This window comes from Anomaloglossus baeobatrachus, chromosome 1 (genome assembly GCF_048569485.1).
Source record: "Anomaloglossus baeobatrachus isolate aAnoBae1 chromosome 1, aAnoBae1.hap1, whole genome shotgun sequence".
In the NCBI taxonomy this organism is placed as follows: Eukaryota; Metazoa; Chordata; class Amphibia; order Anura; family Aromobatidae; genus Anomaloglossus; species Anomaloglossus baeobatrachus.
Genome location: NC_134353.1, coordinates 723,649,565 through 723,675,059, shown reverse-complemented (window position 1 = coordinate 723,675,059; position 25,495 = coordinate 723,649,565). Strand labels below are relative to the sequence as shown.

General features: G+C 43.2%; 1 protein-coding gene across 2 annotated transcripts in view; it reads left to right on the top strand.

Annotated features, from left to right (window-relative positions):
* ADGRD1 (adhesion G protein-coupled receptor D1) overlaps nucleotides 1–25,495 on the top strand; it is a 1,069,475-nt gene that overhangs the window by 752,774 nt on the left and 291,206 nt on the right. The window lies entirely within an intron of this gene.

The following is a 25,495-nucleotide window of genomic DNA, read 5'->3' as shown; positions in this document are numbered from 1 at the left end:
TATGGTCCAGCCATCAAAATAATAAATAGGGAATTCAAATAATGCTCCATGAACCAGTCACCAGCCAGTATGTGTACAAGTGCAGGTACAGAGTGCTATTAAGTGTATAGAGGCCATATAAACAGATGATAAAAAGGACAAGATTTTGATGAAAATATTGTAAGGGCAAAGCATGAGTTCCTCGATAAGTGAGGTGAGGTGATTGGCCAGTCTAAAGAAATGCATTTTTAGGGTCCGCTTAAAACTGTGGCTATTGTGAATTAAGTAAATTGTTCATGGCAGTGTGTTCTGTATACTACAAATTATAGCCTTTACCCACATTCCCCAATAGCTCAGTTTGTTATTAGTTGATTGCCAAGAGGAAGGTCACTGGTTGGAATTGAGGAACGGACATGAAGAAGATCTCTCAAGAAAGAAGAAACAGCATTTTCCAGCTAATCGATAGCTGCCTCTTGGCCAAGAACATTGCCAAACTACATCATATGAGTGCCATTACAGTTGCAAGAATACAAAATTAAGTCCACCTATCCATTCAAAAGCCAAGAGATAGACGTCCCGGAAAATTATTGGAGTCAACAAGTTGGCTCATGAGAAGGTTTATCAGTCCTGCCATGACAAACAACGGCAGTGGAAGTGGCTCATATGCTTCATAGCAGTGAGATAATAGACGTTCATGCAAGTAATGTGTGATGTACGTTATTCAAGTATGGAATGGTGGCTGAAAAAAAGGTGAAGAAGCCAATTAGTGACTTCCATTCAGGTCAAGTTCGGGTCCCAAACCGAACTTTATGTTAAGTCCAGATGAACCCATCAAACCGAACTTCAACTGGTTCACTCATCTTTAGTTTTGATGTATCACTTAGTTTGCTGGATTCAGCAGTTGTGACACAGTCAGAGTTCTTAGATGTAGCAGATCTCAAAAAGCTAACCCTGCCCACACCACAGCTCTCTGTATACATTGTGTATTGATAGTGAGTTGCTTAACAAAGGAGGGGGTATGGTCAGACAACTTGGCATGAGGCAGCTAGCCACAGCAATGATAATGTTCTAGTTATAACACCTTCACTGTAAGTAAACAACTGCAGACATCTTAGAAAATTACACATTGCTGAAATTTGTTTTTCAGCCCTTATGTTCTACTGTCTTCAGATTGCATAGAAAAAACCTAGTGATAGATTCCCTTTAATAAGGCACAATTTCCTCAGTACATACAGTTAGGTCCAGAAATATTTGGACAGTGACACAATTTTCGCGAGTTGGGCTCTGCATGCCACCACATTGGATTTGAAATGAAACCTCTACAACAGAATTCAAGTGCAGATTGTAACGTTTAATTTGAAGGTTTGAACAAAAATATCTGATAGAAATTGCAGGAATTGTACACATTTCTTTACAAACACTCCACATTTTAGGAGGTCAAAAGAAATTGGACAAATAAACCAAACCCAAACAAAATATTTTTATTTTCAATATTTTGTTGTGAATCCTTTGGAGGCAATCACTGCCTTAAGTCTGGAACTCATGGACATCACCAAACGCTGGGTTTCCTGCTTCTTAATGCTTTGCCAGGCCTTTACAGCCGGCCGCAGCCTTCAGGTCTTGCTTGTTTGTGGGTCTTTCCGTCTTTAGTCTGGATTTGAAAAAGTGAAATGCATGCTCAATTGGGTTAAGATCTGGTGATTGACTTGGCCATTGCAGAATGTTACACTTTTTTGCACTCATGAACTCCTGGGTAGCTTTGGCTGCATGCTTGGGGTCATTGTCCATCTGTACTATGAAGCGCCATCCGATCAACTTTGTGGCATTTGGCTGAATCTGGGCTGAAAGTATATCCCGGTACACTTCAGAATTCATCCGGCTACTCTTGTCTGCTGTTATGTCATCAATAAACACAAGTCACCCAGTGCCATTGAAAGCCATGCATGCCCATGCCATCACGTTGCCTCCACCATATTTTACAGAGGATGTGGTGTGCCTTGGATCATGTGCCGTTCCCTTTCTTCTCCAAACTTTTTTCTTCCCATCATTCTGGTACAGGTTGATCTTTGTCTCATCTGTCCATAGAATACTTTTCCAGAACTGAGCTGGCTTCATGAGGTGATTTTCAGCAAATTTAACTCTGGCCTGTCTATTTTTGGAATTGATGAATGGTTTGCATCTAGATGTGAACCCTTTGTATTTACTTTCATGGAGTCTTCTCTTTACTGTTGACTTAGAGACAGATACACCTACTTCACTGAGAGTGTTCTGGACTTTAGTTGATGTTGTGAACGGGTTATTCTTCACCAAAGAAAGTATGCGGCGATCATCCACCACTGTTGTCATCCGTGGACGCCCAGGCCTTTTTGAGTTACCAAGCTCACCAGTCAATTTCTTTTTCTCAGAATGTACCCGACTGTTGATTTTGCTACTCCAAGCATGTCTGCTATCTCTCTGATGGATTTTTTCTTTTTTTTCAACCTCAGGATGTTCTGCTTCACCTCAATTGAGAGTTCCTTAGACCGCATGTTGTCTGGTCACAGCAACAGCTTCCAAATGCAAAACCACACACCTGTAATCAACCCCAGACCTTTTAACTACTTCATTGATTACAGGGTAACGAGGGAGACGCCTTCAGAGTTAATTGCAGCCCTTAGAGTCCCTTGTCCAATTACTTTTGGTCCCTTGAAAAAGAGGAGGCTATGCATTACAGAGCTATGATTCCTAAACCCTTTCTCCAATTTGGATGTGAAAACTCTCATATTGCAGCTGGGAGTGTGCACTTTCAGCCCATATTATATATATAATTGTATTTCTGAACATGTTTTTGTAAACAGCTAAAATAACAAAACTTGTGTCACTGTCCAAATATTTCTGGACCTAACTGTATGCAGCAGCTACTTGATAATTATGCTTTGATCATTCATTTAGTAAACTGTACTATAATAATTACACCCTTGCTGGAATAGAAATCAGCTCTCCATGCACTGAAATCCTGGTGATCCTGAAAAAGACTTGTTTTTATAATTGGGAGCCTATCAGAGGAGGCAGAGATGCACAGGAGGAAGGGAGAGAGCTGGAGCCTGAACCATTGTTGGTCTACGAGGTCTGTTTCACACTACCCATGAATCATGGGCCATGGTGACTCCCTGCAGGCCATCTAGTTAAACTGTAGTCACAGCTAAAAAGCAGCCATTGCTTTAATTGATCCTATCTTGATACAATAATTATAAGACTTTTGAACGCAATAGTGCAGTATTTAGGAGTCTCATTTAGGATCTTACATGACATCAAGCCACAGAAACACCATCTTACCAGTAGCTCACAGAAAGCATATTGGAGATAGTATTATAAAATCATGTTATACTGTATGAACTGTAAAAGGTTGAAGATGTCTGGCATTATATTTTGCAGTAGTTGCCACTATTTAAATAGTAACTAAAACTATTTACATTAAATCTATTAAGACTAGGGATGAACGAATCTTTAGAAATTCACCGACTGCAGAGTTTTCCAAAAACATTCGATTTGCGGTGAAAAAGTTTGTGAAAATCTCAATGCTGGGAAGTATTCAATTGCTTATAAAAAATAATCAGAAAACCCAGTTGACCTTTAGAGCTTTTACTCCATATGAGATAGAGAGAGAACCCTGCTGACCATAACATTTTATAAGAGAGACAGAAGTCTGCTGACCATAAGAGCTTACATTCTACAGGAGAGAGAACCCTGCTCACCATAAGAGCTTACATTCTATAGTAGAGAGACAGAAAGGAGTCTGCTGACCATAAGAGCTTACATTCTACAGGAAAGAGAGAACCCTGCTCACCATAAGAGCTTACACTCTACAACTGAAAGAGAGAGGACCCTACTGACCATAGAGCTTACCAGTCTTGCTCTAGGAGCAGAGGGAGAAATTGAGCAGAAAGTCAAACATTATCTTGCAGTTTGGTTTAGCTTATCCCAGGTCAGGATTTGCAGCTAAATAATAAGTACTGATGGTATATGTTTTCTACACCTCTGCTTTTTCTGTCTGGGTCCTAACTAGAGTTGAGTGATGTTCGATTCGAACCGGTCGCCAATTTAAAATTCTAGTGATTTTGGGCGGTGTTCGAGATGTTTGCTTCAAGTTTGGCAGTTAGAGTTACCATTCGATAATGGTTTGATCACCAAAAGCGTGGCTTTTCACAGTAAGGTTATGTGCGCACATTCCGTATCTGCATACATCCTGCATTCCTAGCACATTCCCTCTCTCTTTCCTACTCACCGATCATGGACGCGGCACTGCACGGCTGTCACAAAGCTCCGGCGGCTTTTCCTCTTTTGAAAATGGCTGCGCTCATTATTCAATTTGGTATTCCCTGCTTTCCCCGCCCAACGGCGCCCATGATTGGTTGCAGTCAGACATGCCCCCACGCTGAGTGACAGCTGTCTCACTGCAACTAATCACAGCCGCCTGCGGGCGGGTCTACATCGTGCAGTAAAATAAATAAATAAATAATAAAAAAAAAACTGCGGTTCCCCCCAATTTTGATACCAGACAGGATAAAGCCACACAGCTGGAGACTGGTATTGTCAGGATGGGGAGTGCCACATTATGGGCAGCCGCCCAGAATTGCCGCATCCATTAGTTGTGACAGTCCCAGGACTCTACCTGGCTCATCCCGAATTGCCCTGGTGCGGTGGTAATAGGGGTAATAAGGAGTTAATTATGGCAGGCATCTCCCAGAGATACCTTCCATGATTAACCTGTAAGTGAAAGTAAATAAACACACACAACTAAAAATCCTTTATTTGGAATAAAAGACAAAAAAAATCCTCTTTCACCATTTTATTAAAATCCCCAAATACCCCTCCAGGTCTGACGTAATCCATAGAGGTCCCGCGACGCATCCAGCTCTGCTACATGAATCTGACAGGGAGCGCCGTAGAACACGAGCGCTCTGTGTCAGATCCACGCAGCAACTGACGTGAGCTGCGCTGTCAGCGGGGACATCACTGAGGTAATGCCTGTGTGTGCGGTGATAATGGGGGTTGTAGTGCCTGCGTGTTTGCGGTGATGAGTGCGGTAATGCCGGTGTTTGCCCTCCCATCCATCCATCCCTCCATCCCTCCCTCCATCCATTCATCCCTCCCTCCATCCCTCCCCCCATCCCTCACTCCATCTCTCCATCCATTCATCCCTCCCTTCATCCCTCCCTCCATCCCTCCATCCATCCCTTTATCCCTCCATCCATCCCTCTATCCATCCCTTTATCCCTCCATCCATCCCTCTATCCATCCCTCCATCCATCCATCCCTCCATCCATGCATCCATCCCATCATCCCTCCCTCATCCCTCTATCCCTCCATCCATCCATCCCTTTATCCATCCATCCATCCATCCATCCCTGCATCCATCCCTCCATCCATCCATCCCTCCATCCATGTATCCCTCCATCCATCCCTCCATCCTTCCATCTATCTCTCCATCCTTCCATCTATCTCTCCATCCATTCATCCATCCCTCCATCTCTCCATCCATCCCTCTCTCCATCCATCCCTCTCTCCATCCATCCCTCTCTCCATCCATCCATCCCTCCATCCATCCTTGTAGCTGAATAATCTACTTCTAGATTCTCAAGTGCAATACAGAGGTCAAGATGGCCAAATCTTCCTATTCTTTTCATTAAATGCAGTGGCTCAATAGGTAGAGCTGCCGCCTAAGAAGAATTAGTTCACAAGTTCGAGTCCCGGCCGTCCTGGTAAAGAATTTAATTTATTTTTATTTTTAAATTATAATTATTATTTATTTATAATTATAATTTAATTTAATTATGCACTGAGGGGAGGATCCGGACATCACCTGTGAGCCTTGGGACACTCCTCTAAAATCGGAGCAGTTCATGGAATGAGACTGCATTGCTCTCTCCTCTCTCGCTTCTCTCTCTCTGATCTCTCTCTGTGTCTCTCTCTTTTTCTCTCTCTCTTTTTCTCTATTTTTCTCTCTCTCTTGTTCTCTCTTTTTCTCTCTTTCTCTCTCTCTCTTTTTCTCTCTTTTTCTCTTTCTCCCTCTCTCTCTTTCCTTTTTTCTCCCTCTCGTTCTCTCTTTTTCTCTCTCTTTTTCTCTCTTTTTCTCTCTTTTTTTCTCTTTCTTCCTCTCTCCCTCTCTCTATTTTTCTCTCTCTTTTTCTCTCTTTTCCTTTCTTGTTCTCTCTTGTTCTCTCTTGTTCTCTCTTTTTCTCTTTCTCTCTCTTTTTCTCTATTTTTCTCTCTTTTTCTCTTTCTCCCTCTCTCTTTTTTTCTCTCTCTTTTTCTCCTTTTTTTTTCTTTTTCTCTCTTTTTCCCTCTTTCTCTCTCTTTTTCTCTCTTTTTCTCCCTCTCTCTCTCTTTTTCTCTCTTTTTCTCTCTCTCCTTTTCTCTCTTTTTCTCTCTCTCTTTTTCTCTCTCTCCTTTTCTCTCTTTTTCTTTCTTTTTCTCTTTCTCTTTTTCTCTCCTTCTCTCTCTTTCTCTCCCTTGTTCTCTCTTGTTCTCGCTTTTTCTCTCTTTTTCTCTTTCTCCTTTTCTCTCTTTTTCTCTCTTTTTCTCTTTCTCTCTCTTTTTCTCTCTTTTTCTCCTTTTCTCTCTTCTCTCTCTCTTTTTCTCTCTCTTTTTCTCTCTTTTCCCCTCTCTCTCTCCTCTTTGTAGCTAAATAATCCACTTCTGGATTCTCAAGTGCAATACAGAGGTCAAGATTACCAAATCTTCCTATCCTTTTCATTAGAGGCAGTGGCTCAATGGATAGAGCTAGTGCCTAAGTAGAGTTACTTCACGAGCTCGAGTCCCGGCCATCCCAGTAAATAATTTAATTTATTTTAAATTATAATTATTATTTATAATTATAATTTAATTATGCACTGAGGGGAGGAGCCGGACATCAGCTGTCAGCCGCGGGACACACCTCTAAAATTGGAGCAGTTCACGGAATGAGGCTGCATTGCTCTCTCCTCTCTCTCCTCTCTCTCCTCTCTCTCCTCTCTCTCCTCTCTCTCCTCTCTCTCTTCTCTCTCTCTTCTCTCTCTCTCCTCTCTCTTCTCTCTCTTCTCTCCTCTTCTCTCTCTTCTCTCTCCTCTCTCTTCTCTCTCTCTTCTATCTCTCTCCCTCTCTCTTCTCTCTCCTCTCTCTCTTCTCTCTCTCTTCCCTCTCTCTTCTCTCTCTCTCCTCTCTCTTCTCTCTCTCTACCCTCTCTCTTCTCTCTCTCCTCTCTCTCTTCTCTCTATCTCTCTTCTCTCCTCTTCTCTCTCTCTCTCTCTCTCCCTCTCTCTTCTCTTTTCTCTCTCTTTTCTTTCTTTTCTCTCTCTTTTCTCTCTCTCAGACCTGGCGATGATCAGCTGATGTGGTCACCTGACGGAATCAGCTGACACTATAAGTCGAGCGGTGAGGCCGGCTTTTTACCGCTCGGCCAGCTAAACTATCAGCTGCTGCTGTCGGACAGGAGTCTGCACAGAAGTGTGTAGTTTTGTTTTTTTGCACTGATGCATCAGCTGATTGTATAAAAGCCATTTATACAATCAGCTGCTGTGTCATGTGATTCAGGCCCTTGAACCTGACACATAATCTGATCGCTTTGCCTTCCAGCAAACCGATTAGATGATATTGGATCCGGATTGGACGGCGTGGGACCCTTGACCCAGGATTACTGCAGAGGGGGGTTCTTTATTTCAATAAAGATGGAGTCACTAATTGTGTTATGTTTTATTTCTAATAAAAATATTTTTCTGTGTTGTGTTTTCTTTTATCTTTACTAGAAATTCATGGTGGCCATGTCTAATATTGGCATGCCACCATGAATTTCGGGCTTAGGGCCAGTTGATAATATACAGCTAGCCCTAACCCCATTATTAGCCAGCGAGCCACCCGTCACCAGGGCAGCTGGAAGAGTTGGATAAAGCGCAAGAAGATGGCGCTTCTATGAAAGCGCAATTTTCTGAGGCGGCTGCGGACTGCAATTCGCAGGACGGGTACCCAGAAAGCTTCCAAGATTCCAATCCCCAGCTGCCTAGTTGTACCTGGCTGGACACAAAAATTAAACGAAGCCCACGTAATTTTTTTTTTTTAATTATTTCATGAAATTCATGAAATAATTAAAAAAAAAAAGGCTTACCTAGGCTATGTGTCCACGGTAGAATTTTGCTGCGGATTTTTCTGAATGAAAATCCGTGACTTTCCCGGCAAATCCGCACCTTTTCAAAGGTGCGGATTTGCCGCAGATTTACCGCGGATTTACCGCGGAATTGCCGCGGATTTTGGTGCGGATTTTTTTTTTTCTTCCCAATTCTATAGCCAAAATCCGGATCAAAATCCGCAACAATAATTGACATGTTGCAGATTTTTCTGGATCAAAATCCGCGGCAAATCCGCCGCGGAAAAATCCGCAGCATGGGCACAGCATTTCCAAAATGCCATAGAAATGGCTGGGAAGTGCCGCTGCTGCAGATTTTTGGAAAATCCGCGGCTTTTCCGTGAGAAATCCGTGGCAAAATCCGCGCATTTTCCGCAGCGTGGGCACATGGCCCTATATTCTTGGTTCCCAGCTGGGTACAAATAGGCAGCTGGAGGTTGGGGACAGCCTGTAGCTGGCTGTTGTACTTGGCTAGCACACAAAAACATGGCTAAGCCCACGTAATATTTTTGGGGTGCAAAAAACTCCTGCATACAGTCTTGGATGGAGTATGCTGAGCCTTATAATTCTGCAGCTGCTGTCTGCTGTCTGTCTGTAAGGAGGAGAGCAGACAGCAGCTACAAAACTACAAGGCTCAGCATCCTCCATTCAGGACTGTATGCTGGAGGAATAGGCAGGGGGAGCAGAACTGCAAGAGACAGCATACTTCATCCACTAGTGTATGCAGGAGAGCAGACAGCAGCTGTAGAACTACAAGGCTGAGCATACTCCATCCAGGACTGTATGCAGGAGTTTTTTGCCCCCCCGCCAAAAAGTGGCGTGGGCTTCGCCATATTTTTGTATGCTAGCCAGGTACAGCAGGCAGGTACGGCTGCCCCCAACCCCCAGGTGCCTATTTGTACCCGGCTGGGAACTAAAAGTATAGGGAAGCCCTTTTTTTTAATGATTTCATGAATTTCATGAAATAATTAAAAAAAAAAACGACATGGGCTTCGCCCCATTTTTGTGTCCAGCCAGGTACAACTAGGCACTGGGGATTGGATTCCCCAGCACAGGTTGGCCCAAGCTGCGAATTGCAGTCCGCAGTCGCCCCAGAAAATGGCGCTTTCATAGAAGCGCCATCATGTGGCGCTGTATCCAACTCTTCCAGCTGCCCTGATGCCGGGTGGCTTGCTGGGTAATAATGGGTTAATAGTAGCTTTGTAGTATTAAGCCAGAGATTATGAATGTCAGGCGAGTTTGACCCGGCCATAAAGAATCTCCAATAAAGGGTTAAAAAAAAGACACCACACAGAGAAAAAATACTTTAATAGAAATAAATACACATACACACTTAGAGACTCCATGTTTATTACTCCCTCTCACCCCTCCACGATCCTGGTCTTCTGACTTCTTTCTCCTTCAACCCATGCAGCTCTGCTACATCAGACAGTACTGCATGGGAGGAATACGCTGTTGCACTCATGCAGTCTAATCACTCAGTGAGTGAGCAGAGGCTGCGGGTTGTAAGCGGTATACATACACAAAAGACTGGAAGTCTTTAAATTTGCCTAAATAACCATATACCCCATGGTCCAAAAATCACCAATACATACGCACCAAATGCATATAAAAATAATTTTATTGGGTCGGACACATAAAATCATGGCATATAGACAAAAGTGACATGTGAAACCAGGTTTACGGACAATTGAAGGCGAATAAATTCCCCATGTGGGGCCGCATGCAAAATAGTACAAGTATAGGTATATACTGGCTCCCTGGCATGGTAAGTGCTAGGTGATTTACAAGTTAAGTAAACAGCTTAGATTCACAAGAGGCGATATGTTAAACAAAGGTCAAAAGATCACCTGATAGAGAGGTAAATGCATAAATATCACCACAGCACAAAGAACCAGCAGGGAGCTTACCTAAGATGAAAGAGCATGCAAACACACATGGGGACACGTCCCAACACGTGTTTCGTGTGATGACTTCCTCAGGGGACTGTGGACAGCAAAGGATAGAGTGGGTTTTATATGCTTGCCTTGATTTAATGAAATTTGCGGCACCTGTCATGGTTCCATGGTGCAGGGATGCACAGCGTCAGTGTGGGCGGCTACTCCAGCATCACCTAGGTTAGGGCAAACCCCATAGTGATGTCAGATTACCCAGAGGAGGCTTAGAGGAGTAAGTGATGAAGATGGACTAAAGGGTACTTTACACGCTGCGATATTGATACCAATATCACTAGCGGGCGTAACCAACCCCTTCAGTTGTGAGACACGGGCAAATCGCTGCCCGTGGTGCACAACATCACTTACACCCGTCACACTACTTACCTGCCTAGCGACGTCGTTGTGACCGGCGAACCGCCTCCTTTCTAAGGGGGTGGTTCGTTCGGCGTCATAGCGACGTCACTAAGTGGCCGCCCAATAGCAGAGGAGGGGTGGAGATGAGCGGGCTAAACATCCCGCCCACCTGCTTCCTTCCTCATTGCCGGTGGGACGCAGGTACGGTGAGTTTCCTCGTTCCTGCGGTGTCACACATAGCGATGTGTGCTGCCGCAGGAACAACGAACAATCTCGCTACTCACCTGTCAACGATTTTTGGTGTTGGAGCAACCTCTCCAATACCAACGATTTTTACCTCTTTTGCGATCGTTTTAGGTTGCTCAGAGGTGTTACATGCTACGATGTCGCTAACGACGAACGACAAACCCCGTGACCCCGACGATATATCGTTAGCAATGTCGCAGCGTGTAAAGCACCCTTAAGTCTCTCAGAGGACCGAGAATGACATGCCCTCAATACTCTTGTAGTTAGAGAGGTATTTTGAGCACTCGACACAGCAGCAAGCTGTTCTTCTATCTAGGAAGGTCCTTGTAAAGCTGCCTGACTTTTATTGCAAGCCAGCAACTGCTCTAGGTTGGACATCATGTGACACCAACAGTCCGAACTGGAAAACGGTGTCTCAGACTGCTAAAATATATTTATCAACCCCTTATCTAGAAGCCACGCCCATGAAGGTTTTCCTACTTACTCCATCCACCTTCATTTCTCTTCCTGCTCAAATCTGAGCCCTCTCCATCTCCCATTCAAAACATGTTAGCCCCTTCCTGCTTTATCCTGTTATGAGTGCCCTCCACTAATCCTGCGTCACCTCCTTCCTGATGGTCAACTAGTTTCCTTTCATTAGCATGGAGAGAACTAAAATTTACACATAAAAACTCCAGAGAGGAAAAGCAGCTAAAAAGTGCAGGATTCAAGTCATATAATGGGCAGAAATAATGTTATTCTTAATATACAAAGTTGACAGCTTATTCTGAAATGTGAAAATATTGATACTACAGATGAGCTAATTGATCTACGGTGAAATAAGGTTGGATCGAATTTGCCTAAATTCGCAGTTTATCGCAAATTTAAACTCTTGAATTAGAGATTCTCAAAAAAACAAAACAAAACAAAACTGTCACGATTTGTCTCACTGCTGTAGCATTCTCAGCAAGCTAATATAGTTTTTTGTCCCCTTCTCTCCCTCTTTCTCTCCCACACTCCCTTTTCTGTACTGCCAGGAGCAGTAATCAGTTATATTTGTTGCAAGATTTTTCCTCTTTCAACCAACTACATTGTGGTTGACGACAGTGAAAAAATTGTCAATCAAAACCAACAGGCAGATGGAAGAAGCCTGTATATATTAACTACAGCTCCTGGCAGCAGTTACTGAACTGTGCGCTTTGAAAGCAATAGCGTCTTATGCAGTCATATTTCGTTAAACATAACTTTTTTTTGTTGACAGCAGTTGGAGCTATTGGGTTTTTTTAGATGTTCTGTAGATTTGTTTTAGCAGAAATACAGTAAAAGAAACATTTTTCATGCCACATGAATCCCCATCAATAGCTTGTTAACTGTGTTGTTACAGTCAGAAGGATTTGAAATATGTACAATCATTGCCGAAGATTTTGTCACCCTTGAAATTGTTCCAGAAAAGGAAATATTTGTCCCAGACTTTATTGCAATTACGCATGTTTTGATATACACATGTTTATTTCCTTTATGTATATTGGAACAACACAAAGAGAGGAGAAAAAGGCAAATTGGACATAATTTCACACAAAACTTCGAAAATGGGCTGGATAAAATTGTTGGCACCCTCAACTTAACATTTAGTTACACACCCTTTAGAATAAATCAATTGTTTCCTATGACCATCAGCTAGATTCTTACATCTCTCAATTAGAGTTTTAGGCCACTCTTCTTTTGCAAACTGCTCCAGGTTTCTCATAATTGAAGGCACCTTCTCCCAACAGCAATTTTATTATCTCTCCACAGGTGTCCAATGGGATTTAGATCCAGACTCACTGTTGGCCACTACAGAACTGTCCAGCACATTGCTTCCATCAATTTCTGGATGCTTCTTGAAGTATGTTTAGGGTCATCTTTTGGCAATCTTTAGATTCCATGATGCTCTGCACACTTTCCCAGATGGATTTTAGCTTACTCATGTACATTTTGGTAACCTACAGTCTAGCTATTTATGTCTCTATGTCAGCAGTGGGGTCCTCCTGCGTCTCCTGCCATAGTGTTTCATTTCATTCATGTCAATGGATCGTTCGTGATACTGATGCACCCTGAGAAAGGCCTAATGCAATTCGAAAATGGGAGTGATAGTCCTGCACCAGTCTAATCTTCATTACTCAGTATGTGACTGTAAATTAATATAACTGTGATATAGAGCAGCAATAGCACTTTCATAGCTGCTTTTTTCACACAATGTCAACACACAAGGGTAAAATTAAACCACTCATTGCAGATGTTGCACCTAAATCCAAATTCTGAATTTAGGACTTGTTTCTGTTTGTAAATGAAAGTGTGTTCCTATAACTTCTGCTAATAAAATGTAATACTTTATTAGACAATATTAAGACTAGAGATGAGCGAACCGGTTGCGGTTCGGCTCGAGGTCGGTTCGCCGAACGGAGATCCCATTCGAGTTCGGTTCGTCGAACGTTCGAAGAGCCGAACTCGAACCGCATAGGAAACAATGGCAGGCATTCACAAACACATAACAACACCGAGAAAACACCCTCAAAGGTGTCCAAAAGGTGACAAATAACTCACAAAACAACACAAACACATGGGAAAGTGACAAGAACAAATTCTCATGCGAAAACAAAAGAGCGTAACGAGGAAAAAGAGGACGAGACACAGATATAGGCATGGGACGCCCTTCTAAAATCAAGTAAAACACCGCAAGGTGACTCCAAGCGGAGTCTCCCTTTTTTCCAAAAATTGGGCCACACAGACACCCCATCAGTGGCAGCACTTGTGCCCTAGTTGCAAACAGGATGTTTTGATTTGCATCAAGCACATTCAAAAATACGCCATAATTAACTGTCCCCAGGATGACACTGGGGTAGGTAGCAATATCTTTCCTGATCCCAGCTCTGTTCATCTTGGATCATTTTTAAAAAACACAGCAAGCAAGGGTTACTCCAAGCGGAGTCTCCCTTTTTTCAAAAAATTGGGCCACACAGACACCCCATCAGTGGCAGCACTTGTGCCCTAGTTGCAAACAGGATGTTTTGATTTGCATCAAGCACATTCAAAAATACGCCATAATTAACTGTCCCCAGGATGACACCGGGGTAGGTAGCAAAGTCTTTCCTGATCCCAGCTCTGTTCATCTTGGATCATTTTTAAAAAACACAGCAAGCAAAGGTTACTCCAAGCGGAGTCTCCCTTTTTTCAAAAAATTGGGCCACACAGACACCCAATCAGTGGCAGCACTTGTGCCCTAGTTGCAAACAGGATGTTTTGATTTGCATCAAGCACATTCAAAAATACGCCATAATTAACTGTCCCCAGGATGACACCGGGGTAGGTAGCAAAGTCTTTCCTGATCCCAGCTCTGTTCATCTTGGATCATTTTTAAAAAACACAGAAAGCAAGGGTTACTCAAAGCGGAGTCTCCCTTTTTTCAAAAAATTGGGCCACACAGAGACCCCATCAGTGGCAGCACTTGTGCCCTAGTTGCAAACAGGATGTTTTGATTTGCATCAAGCACATTCAAAAATACGCCATAATTAACTGTCCCCAGGATGACACCGGGGTAGGTAGCAAAGTCTTTCCTGATCCCAGCTCTGTTCATCTTGGATCATTTTTAAAAAACACAGCAAGCAAGGGTTACTCCAAGCGGAGTCTCCCTTTTTTCAAAAAATTGGGCCACACAGACACCCCATCAGGGGCAGCACTTGTGCCCTAGTTGCAAACAGGATGTTTTGATTTGCATCAAGCACATTCCAAATCCACAAGCATTTACTCTCCCCAGGATGACACAGGGGTAGTAAATTCCTTGTGGATCTATGACTTGTTCATTTTGATGAACGTTAGTCTGTCCACATTGTCACTGGACAGACGTGTGCGCTTATCTGTCAGCACACACCCAGCAGCACTGAAGACACGTTCAGAGACAACGCTGGCAGCTGGACACGACAAAATCTCCAAGGCGTAAGTGGAGAGCTCTGGCCATTTTTCAAGATTTGAAGCCCAAAATGAGCAAGGCTCCATTTGCAAAGTCATGGCATCGATGTTCATTTGGAGATACTCCTGTATCATCCTCTCCAGCCGTTGACTATGTGTTAGACTTGTTGTCTCTGTTGGCCCTGCAAAGGAGGGTCTAAAAAAATTATGAAAAGATTCCATAAAATTGCTGTTACCAGCACCAGATACAGTCCTACTGGTACGGGTAGACTGTTGAAGATGACGAGACCGTCCCATGTTTGTCAAGTTACAACTGGGAGATTCACTCCCTGTACCTGCATGGTTGTTTGGTGGAAAAGCCGAGCTAAGATCGAGTAACAGCTTCTGCTGATACTCCTGCATACGTGCGTCCCTTTCTATTGCTGGAATTATGTCACAAAATTTGGACTTGTACCGGGGATCTAATAGTGTGGCAAGCCAATAGTCATCATCACTTCTGATTTTGACAATACGAGGGTCATGTTGGAGGTAGTGCAACAAGAAAGCACTCATGTGTCTTGCGCAGCCATGCGGACCAAGTCCACGCTGTGTTTGTGGCATAGAGGTGCTAACCGTTCTTTCTTCCTCTGACATCTCCCCCCAACCTCTTTCAACTGAAATTTGACCAAGGTCTCCCTCATCCGCTGAGTCTTCCATGTCCATGGACAGTTTGTCCTCCATTTCTTCATGTTCTCCTGCACCTTCCTCAACATTTCGCCTGCTACCATGCGCCCTTGTTGATCCCTGTCCCCCATGGTCCCATGCGTGCCGCGTTGGTGATGATGAACGTCTGGACCTTGGTGATGTTGTTGTCCCTTGCGCATATGAATCCTCCTGTAGTTCCTCCCCTTCCTGTTGTCCCACCCCCTGACTCCGAATAGTGTTTAGCGTGTGCTCCAGCATGTAAATGACTGGAATTGTCATGCTGATAATGGCATTGTCAGCGCTAAACATATTCGTCGCCATGTCGAAACTGTGCAGAAGGGTGCATAGGTCCTTGATCTGAGACCACTCCATCAGGGTGATCTTCCCCACCTCTGCATCTCGTTGGCCCAGGCTATACGTCATGACGTATTGCACCAGGGCTCGGCGGTGCTGCCACAGTCGCTGTAACATGTGGAGAGTCGAATTCCAGCGTGTCGGCACATCGCATTTCAGGCGATGAACCGGCAGGCCGAAAGACTTCAGGAGCGATGCAAGTCGCTCAGCTGCGGCGCTTGAACGGCGGAAGTGAGCAGACAGTTTTTGTGCCCTGGTCAGAAGGCCATCTAGGCCGGGATAGTGTGTTAAAAATTGCTGGACAACAAGGTTCAACACGTGAGCCATACAAGGCTGCAGGTTGAGTGGAGACAACCATTTATTAAACTCGGACCGCAGAGCTGACCACAACTCCTCAGCTGTGTGACTCTTATTCCCAAGACATGTCAAGCTATAGACCGCCTGATGCCGTTGCGCTCTGCTGCCAGCATAGTAATGAGGGGTGTGTGATTCCTTCTGCACAGTGAGAATGCTGGTGGCCTGACCAGGCAGGCTTGGGGCAGAGGTGCAGGACACAGATGAGGTGGAGGAGGCAGAAGCAGTGGCGGAACTTGGACAGACAGAGGATTGACACACAAGTCGTGGGGACGGCAAGACTTGTGCAGCAAACCCTTCACCATCTATCACCATAGTTACCCAGTGCCCAGTCAGCGACATGTAACGTCCCTGTCCATGCTTACTGGTCCAAGTATTGGTGGTAAAATGCACCCGTTCACACACAGAGTTTCTCAAGGAAGCGGTGATGTTGTGTGCGACATGCTGGTGTAGCGCGGGCACACCTTTCTTAGAGAAGCAGTGGCGACTGGGCATCTGGTACTGGGGCACAGCGACAGACATAAGGTCTCTAAAATCCTGTGTGTCCACCAGGCGGAAAGGCAGCATTTCGGTAGCCAAGAGCTTACAGAGGGATAAAGTCAACCTCTTAGCTTTGTCATGGGTCGCAGGAAATGGCCTTTTATTTGTCCACATCTGAGGGACAGAGATCTGGCTGCTGTGTGTAGATGGTGTTGAGTAGGGTGTCCCTGGAAAAATGCAGGTTTGTGAGGAAAGTGCAGTCGGAGACATGATGTTGCCTTCATCCAACGTTGGTGCTATCGATGTCTGAGAGAGCTGTACACACACACTTGTTTCCCCTTCCAAACCAACTGACGAACTACCAAGAAAACTGCCTGTTGCGGTTACAGTGGTGGAAGTTGTGCGTGGAAAACCAGGTGTGACAGCTGTCCCCACAGTCCTAGAAGATGAAGAGCGCGCGGATGCACTGGAAGGGGCAGGCGGTGGATGGTTCGCTCCGCTAGGCCGCATTGCAGCATGGTGAGCTTCCCACTGGGACATATGATATTTATTCATGTGACGATTCATGGAAGAAGTTGTCAAACTGCTGAGGTTTTGCCCTCTACTAACAGAATCACAACAAATTTTACAGATCACATAATTTGGGCGATCTTTTGCTATGTCAAAAAAGGACCAGGCTAGGCAAGGCTTAGAGGGCATGCGACCTGCTGAGCCCCCCCGACTAGTGCTCAGAGGCAGAGTGGTGGCTGAAGATGCAGTTGTAGACGTGCTACCAGTGCTCCGACTCTGTCCAGGAAGGCACAAGTTAACTTCGTCGTTGGTTGCATCCTCCTCCACCGCCTCTGTTGACCTCCTCAAGTGCCTGACTGTGGGTTGACAGTAGGTGGGATCTAGAACTTCCTCATCAATTGTTGTGTTTGCACTCCCCTCACCCTCAGACCGAGCCTCTTCTTGCCCTGACCGAATATTTAAGTTGTCATCCCAATCGGGTATCTGCGTCTCATCGTCATCAGTATGTTCCTCATTGTCTATAACCACAGGTGTTACAGTTTGTGACAAAGGGTCAACATTATGCTCTGAAACTTGGTCCTCATGGCCTGAATCAGAGTCACAAAGGTTCTGGGCAACACTGCAGACCATTTCCTGGTCTGTACTCACTGTAGCTTGGGAGCAGACCTCTGATTCCCAGGCTATAGTGTGACTGAACAGCTCTGCAGACTCAGCCATCTCACTTCAGGCATACTGTGCAGGGCTGATGGAGACTTCAGAGCTGGGAGAAAGCAAGTTTGATTGGGATGACAACTCAGAGGACTGGTGTTTTTTGGATGCGGTACTTGAGGTGGCTGAGATGGCACTTGTTGGACCACTTGAGATCCATTCAAGCATTTTCCTTTTTTGGCCATCATCTACCTTTGTTCCTGTTTTTCGTGTCCGTAAAAAAGGGAGCACATCGGATTGTTGACGGTAAGTAGTAGATATCTTACTTTTGCTGGTAGATGGTCTATCTTCAGCAGATGTTAATGGAGCTTTGCCACCTTCCCCACGGACAAACCCTTTTTTTCCATTTTCCAACACGCCTCTTCCCCTTTCCACCAGCATCTGTCATTTTGCCACTCATGTTGATTGCGACAAGATTGTGCACTTAAAATGTGGTAGTAAAAATTGAGAGGTGGTGTAGATTGCAGCGGTGGTCTAGCTTTATTAACAGCAGAAAAATAAAGAATAATTATCCCTGACAATGCAACTACGGCCCTTAAACTGGCAGCATAAATTGCTAGTATAATGGCTTAGTAACAATGAGTTTGAGTGTGCAATGCAGGCAGAGGTGCTGCAAATATCTTTGCACTTGTGGGACGATACAGAAGTCCAACAGCCACGTTTAGGATGCCACTAAGTTCACTCAGTGTTTGCTAGTATAATGGCTTAGTAACAATGAGTTTGAGTGTGCAATGCAGGCAGACGTGCTGCAAATATCTTTGCACTAGTGGGACGATACAGAAGTCCAATAGCCACGTTTAGGATGCCACTAAGTTCACTCAGTGTTTGCTAGTATAATGGCTTAGTAACAATGAGTTTGAGTGTGCAATGCAGGCAGACGTGCTGCAAATATCTTTGCACTAGTGGGACGATACAGAAGTCCAATAGCCACGTTTAGGATGCCACTAAGTTCACTCAGTGTTTGCTAGTATAATGGCTTAGTAACAATGAGTTTGAGTGTGCAATGCAGGCAGAGGTTCTGCAAATATCTTTGCACTTGTGGGACGATACAGAAGTCCAACAGCCACGTTTAGGATGCTACTAAGTTCACTCAGTGTTTGTTAGTATAAGGGCTTAGTTATAATGAGTTTGAGTGTGCAATGCAGGCAGACGTGCTGCAAATATCTTTGCACTAGTGGGACGATACAGAAGTCCAATAGCCACGTTTAGGATGCCACTAAGTTAACTCAGTGTTTGCTAGTATAATGGCTTAGTAACAATGAGTTTGAGTGTGCAATGCAGGCAGACGTGCTGCAAATATCTTTGCACTAGTGGGACGATACAGAAGTCCAATAGCCACGTTTAGGATGCCACTAAGTTCACTCAGTGTTTGCTAGTATAATGGCTTAGTAACAATGAGTTTGAGTGTGCAATGCAGGCAGACGTGCTGCAAATATCTTTGCACTAGTGGGACGATACAGAAGTCCAATAGCCACGTTTAGGATGCCACTAAGTTCACTCAGTGTTTGCTAGTATAATGGCTTAGTAACAATGAGTTTGAGTGTGCAATGCAGGCAGAGGTTCTGCAAATATCTTTGCACTTGTGGGACGATACAGAAGTCCAACAGCCACGTTTAGGATGCTACTAAGTTCACTCAGTGTTTGTTAGTATAAGGGCTTAGTTATAATGAGTTTGAGTGTGCAATGCAGGCAGACGTGCTGCAAATATCTTTGCACTAGTGGGACGATACAGAAGTCCAATAGCCACGTTTAGGATGCCACTAAGTTCACTCAGTGTTTGCTAGTATAATGGCTTAGTAACAATGAGTTTGAGTGTGCAATGCAGGCAGACGTGCTGCAAATATCTTTGCTCTACTGGGGCAATACAGCAGTCCAACAGCCACATTTAGGATGCCACTAAGTTCACTCAGTGTTTGCTAGTATAATGGCTTAGTTATAATGAGTTTGAGTGTGCAATGCAGGCAGACGTGCTGCAAATATCTTTGCACTACTGAGGCAATACAGCAGTCCAACAGCCACGTTTAGGATGCCACTACGTTCACTCAGTGTTTGCTAGTATAATGGCTTAGTAACAATGAGTTGGAGTGTGCAAAGGGCAGGAGGGTACAGTGGCAGGGTTGTGGGTCTCTGGGTAGAGGAAAGGAAGCCTGCCTTTCTATCCCTCCTAATGGGGAAATGCAGCGAGGAAATCCCTGACTTTAGCTACACAGACGCTGTCATCTTGTGTAGCTGTTAAACTCTGTTTTCACGGACCTGTCACCTATGGCTCTGACCCTGCCGGTATGAGCCCTTAAAAGGACTGATAGAAAGTGCTATCCCTAAGCTGTCCAGCGCTGTGTATGGAGCGTATACAGCAGTATCGGCGATAGGAGCTGCGCCAGTGATGTCTGACACCAAGGACGCAGAAGGCAGATAATGGCGTGCTCTAGGAAAATGTCCGGTTTTATAATGCAGGGACATGTGACATGGACATCCTATCACACATGCCGTTGCTTCTCTGGCTAAAAGTCCACTTAGCTGTGTCTGTGTCTGGCATTGGCTGACATGCTGGCCCACCCCACAAGACGCGCGCGCTTAGGGAAGGAAGACAAGGAAAAAAAAAAAATAAATGGCGATCGCCATTATACATACAGCAGTGATCTGAATGCGCTGTTCCCGCACACTATACACTGAAATGTCATAATAGTGTGAGTCACAGAGTAACTTACACTATTACAGCGGAAAGCCAGCTAGGAATTAGCTGGTTTTTTTGCTGCTAGAACCGTTCTCGAACGTATCTAGAACTATCGAGCTTTAGCAAAAAGCTCGAGTTCTAGTTCCATCTAGAACAGCCCCCAAAATCACTCGAGCCTCGAACTGGAGAACCTCGAACCGCGAACCGCGCTCAACTCTAATTAAGACTAAGTCCGATTTCTCTTTGGGGCACATTAAAATAAACAAAAACAATAAAGTCTGCCCAATTATACTTATAGAAGAGCTATATCACTATGTTAAACTATGTAAATGCAATCTTATATATACGATAGTACTGATATTAGTTTGCAGAATCAACCACTTACATTGCAATTTGTAGGATAACTTCATTAATCAATTAAAATGCTGTGAGAAAATTGTTATTCCCATATGTTACACTGTCTACACAGGTTTTCTTTCCCTTTCTTCATTGCTCCAAAATTTTATTACAAATGCCACCTGAATACAGAGGTCAGCTAATGGTGTTTACTTTAAGGACTTTACTCACATTTTCTGGTCCTATCTTATTTTGTAACTTGTAATTTGTTTCTTTATCTGTAATATAAAAGGGTCTCTTTTTATTTTTGCAATACCTGTTTAACTTCCCACTTTAGATACCATACACACGACCACTATACTGCTGTTGTTGCTTCATGTTCCTTACGTGGCAGTGAACCTATGTACAGTGACTTTGCAACCTATCATTTTAGGTTCCCAGTAAATTACTTTTCATTCAGATAATCATCATCGTTTAAACATTTAAACAAACGAAAAAATATATGTGTACATCAAACAAACAACAACAATAAAGGCCCCGTTACACGCAACGACATTGCTAACGAGATGTCGTTGGGGGTCACAGAATTCGTGACGCACATCCGGCCTTGTTAGCGACGTCGTTGCATGTGACACGTATGAGTGACCGCTAACGATGCAAAATACTCACCAAATCGTTGATTGTTAACACGTCGTTGATTTCCCAAATGTCATTCCTTGTTCTGGACGCAGGTTGTTCGTCGTTCCTGAGGCAGCACACATTGCTACGTGTGACACCCCAGGATTGACGACCAACACCCTACCTGCGTCTTCCAGCAACGAGGTGGGTGTAACTTCCATGCGGCTGCTTTCCGCCCCTCCGCTTCTATTGGACGCCTGCCGTGTGACATCGCTGTGACGCCGCATGAACCGCACTCTTAGAAAAGAGGCTGTTCGCCGGCCACAGCAACGTCGCTAGAAAGGTAAGTATATGTGACGGGTACTAGTGATTTTGTAGGCCACGGGCTGCGATTTGCCAGTGACGCACAAACGACGGGGCGGGTGCTTTCACGAGCGACATCGCTAGCGATGTCGCTGCGTGTAAAGCCCCCCTTAGAATATAGTTGTTACTATCAAGCAGCAGCTCTAACACCGCAATTACCGTAGTTCTAGCAGCAACTGTACTGACAGTAATGTTACCAAATGCAAGTCGCATTTGACTTCCTTTCTAAGTTCTAGCCATCATATTAGTGAGGAAGAAGTGGAGGGCATAATGAAGTATGTGTCCCATCCCTCATCTCAATCAGAGCAGGATGATGTAGCCTCTGGATCAGCAGGAATCAGCTTTCTGCTCAGCCCACCTTAAAGCAGTAAATGTTGTACAGAGCATAATTTCCAATCTGTTAATGCCAGCTCTTACTATCCTATGATAGGAACATACTTCACCAGAAACACTTCATCCAATTAATATTTTGAAAGATAAATAGTCAGCCTTTATTATAGGTAGACATGGTGTCAGAGGATGGACAATATGATTTTAATGCCAGTCTGTGTTGCAGGCTGTGTGAGCTGAGGTTGTAGTGAGACTCTTCAAGGTAGTTGCGCTCTGAGCCAAGGCAAACCCCAGGGTAGGAATCAGGCAGTAAGGGAGTGTCAATTTTACACACAGGCACCTCTCAGCTGAATGAATGACAATCAAAATGATGATGATGATTCTGTGTTGGGAAAAGCTTGAGAGCTTGACAAAGTTAAGAAGGAAATTAAGTCATCAAAGGAGGAGGTTGATGATGGTGATACATAGTGCAGGTGATGTGCATGAAAAATATGTGAGACCAAATTAGCTTTTTATGCTATTATCTCTGGAACAGTTTTAGACTTCTCGTGTTGTCAATGTTTTGCACATTGCCGTCAGATGATTCTTTGTTGCCAGTTTCTTTATTCCATGGTTAGAAGACATGGTGCTATCATTAAATGGGTTGTCCACTGCCTCAACAACCCCTTTTCATTCTTTCATGTTTGGCACCATTAAAATAAAAAAAGCTTTTACTCACTTCCCATGTTGGCGCCGTTTCAGGAGTGCCGGTGCTCGCGTTCCTAAGGCTCACCTGAAGTTGTTCTGTTACATGAGCCCTGCACCAAACACTGAAGGAGTCCTTCTTCCCACTTTGAGACGTATGAGTGATCAACAGGGAGTGAGAGAGAGACTGGACTCAAAAAACATACCGTCATACGGGTATGTGGATGGAAAAAAAAATTAAGTTATAGCTCCTAGAACAAAGAAAGGAAAAAACCAAAGCACAAACAAAAAAAATTCTGGATGCTTTAAAGGGTTAAAAAACTATCAAATATAATTTTGCAAAACCAAAAAACTGAAAATTAAAGAAAAAATCTCAGGAAATGAAAAGTATAAACAGTAGGAAAAGATTATTATTGAGCAGAACACAGCCATTTCTATACTCTAGGGTTAAGACCTGTATTGAATAGCAACAAAAGCAAATCAACAGGCCATGCCTGAGTGTTTACTACCGAATTTTATGCCGAGGAGTTAAAATAGATTTTGTGGAATGAAGAAAAAATGAACATCATTAGTCAGTCAAAACAATTATAACTAAAGAATAAACTGTCTGACATTTGGTGCTGTGGTTTGCAGTTCAATGCCTCAAAGACAGATGCCATTAATTGTGATGATTCATTTAAAGGTTTAACTATCACATGACTTTTTCTGTTTTTTACATTTTTCCATTTTAGTTATTTTCTTCCTTCAATTGTCAAGATTCAACACTGTAGAATCAGTTATGTTTCCTTCTGTAACACATATTAGTAAAATACAGCATTAAGAGGCTGGAAATGTATAGAAGGATGTAGATACACACTGACCAAAATATCTTTTATGCTAAGTTTCCACAAGGAGTAATTGGGGAGTTTTTGATGCTGTGTACAGAGCAAAAACCACAGCGTGAATGGGATTTCCAGAAATCTCATGCCCACTGGGCTCTTACGTATACACTGCAAAATATGACGTGGTGCGTGTTTGACATCCGCAACATATCAAGTTATTTTGAAGGTTCACTGCATTGTAAGTGCAGATTTTCCCCATAAAATTGCATTAGATGCGAAAAATCTGCAGGTGAAAAAATAATATGGGTTTTTAATGCTTTTTTTCCCTGGGAAATGCACTTAAAATGCATGGAAGAAAGAGGTCTGGCAATGCAACACACAGATGAGAACAACACAGTGGTGACTTACCATTATATTTATTATTAAACGACCTAGGATATAGCTTAATACAACAGAATCAAAAGGTAATATGATGGGTCACAGAAGAATCAACTTTCATGTAAAAATATATATAAACACGTATCTAAACACTAATACAGCAGTACACACCTTCTGTATTCACATTTAGAAACCCTGGATTAAACTTCTATCAGGCTCCTATGTTTGTCAGTGTAACTGTCTAACAAAGTAAATTATGGATAATCTAACTGAGCTATACACTTATACTTCAAAAATAACAACGGACAATTGATAGACTAGCCCATGATCAATACAGTGCAATTTAGGAACTACTTCACATCACTAAGTACCACACAGCTAAGGAGGATGCAACAGCCTGTCCTTCTCGAATTTCCCATGGGAATTGGTCTTCCTTGCTTGACTGCGCAGTCTGGAACTCAGGGGTCTTGACAGGCGATGTCTTCGGAGTGTCAGTAGATCCAGTTGCTTTCTTGGTAGGATGGTGAGCGTTCCCTCTCCAGCTCACAAGACCACTTTCTTCTTTTGTTTGACGCCAACTCTTTCCCTTCTCGGATATCTCAAGCATTTATAATTTGTTTCTGGAACATACTATCACCTGACCCGGTGCCTTCCTGAATCTCTTCCCTTGAGGAAACAGTTATGCTGTTCTTCAGTTCCTGGTCATTTCCTTGACCAGCAGAGGGCAAAGTTCTACCAGCCCTGTTAAAGCTGATGAAATCAGAAGGCTCTTGTATCCACTTCCTAACACGTTTTCAGCACATGACTCTATCAATTAAGTTTTGTCAAAACCAAATAAAAGAATGTATCAAAAATAAAGCAGCTTTTTAAAAAAAAAAAAACAAAATAAAAATAATAATGTAAAAAAACATAAAAAAGTAATGAAAAAAAACCCCGCAACTAATATAATTTACCTAATAGGTGCAGAATGCTGCAAAAAAAGTCTAAAAAATAGAAAACTCACCAGATACTCATCGTTGGAATGTAGCCTTACAGAAAGAAAATTTGATGCTGTTGGAGCTGAACATTGCAGACATTACTTGGCTTTTGATAAATTACTATTGATTGCTTTGTGTACAAGGTTATTGCCTTACACAAAAAACAGAGAATCCCACAGTTAGGTAAACATTTAAGTAATATTTTGAATATAGTTGTTGAAAGTATAATGTACGCCTTATAATTTGCAATAAATACTATTATTATTATTATTATTATTATTATTGTTATTATTATTATTATACCGGACCATGTTTTAGAACTAAATTTTTTATCCCTTTAATTATGATAACCAACTCGGCTTTTTAAAAAGGATACTTGAAAGCTAGAATCTATTTAAGAGCGGTAGGTTTCTCCTATAATGAGAGGTTACAAAAATTGGCAATATTTGGCTTCAAAGGTTATGTAATTAACAGTCATAACCATATATAAGTGCATGTGTGGTCATGTGATCAATGCAAAGATTTGGCACTCTATTTTTTTTTCCTTCTAAGGACCTTAAAAAGGTCCAGGGCCCATTCATGATATGTGGAAGAAAGGTGATCGTGTCATCTCATGAGGAAAATGCTATCTATGAGTAAAGTAGTGG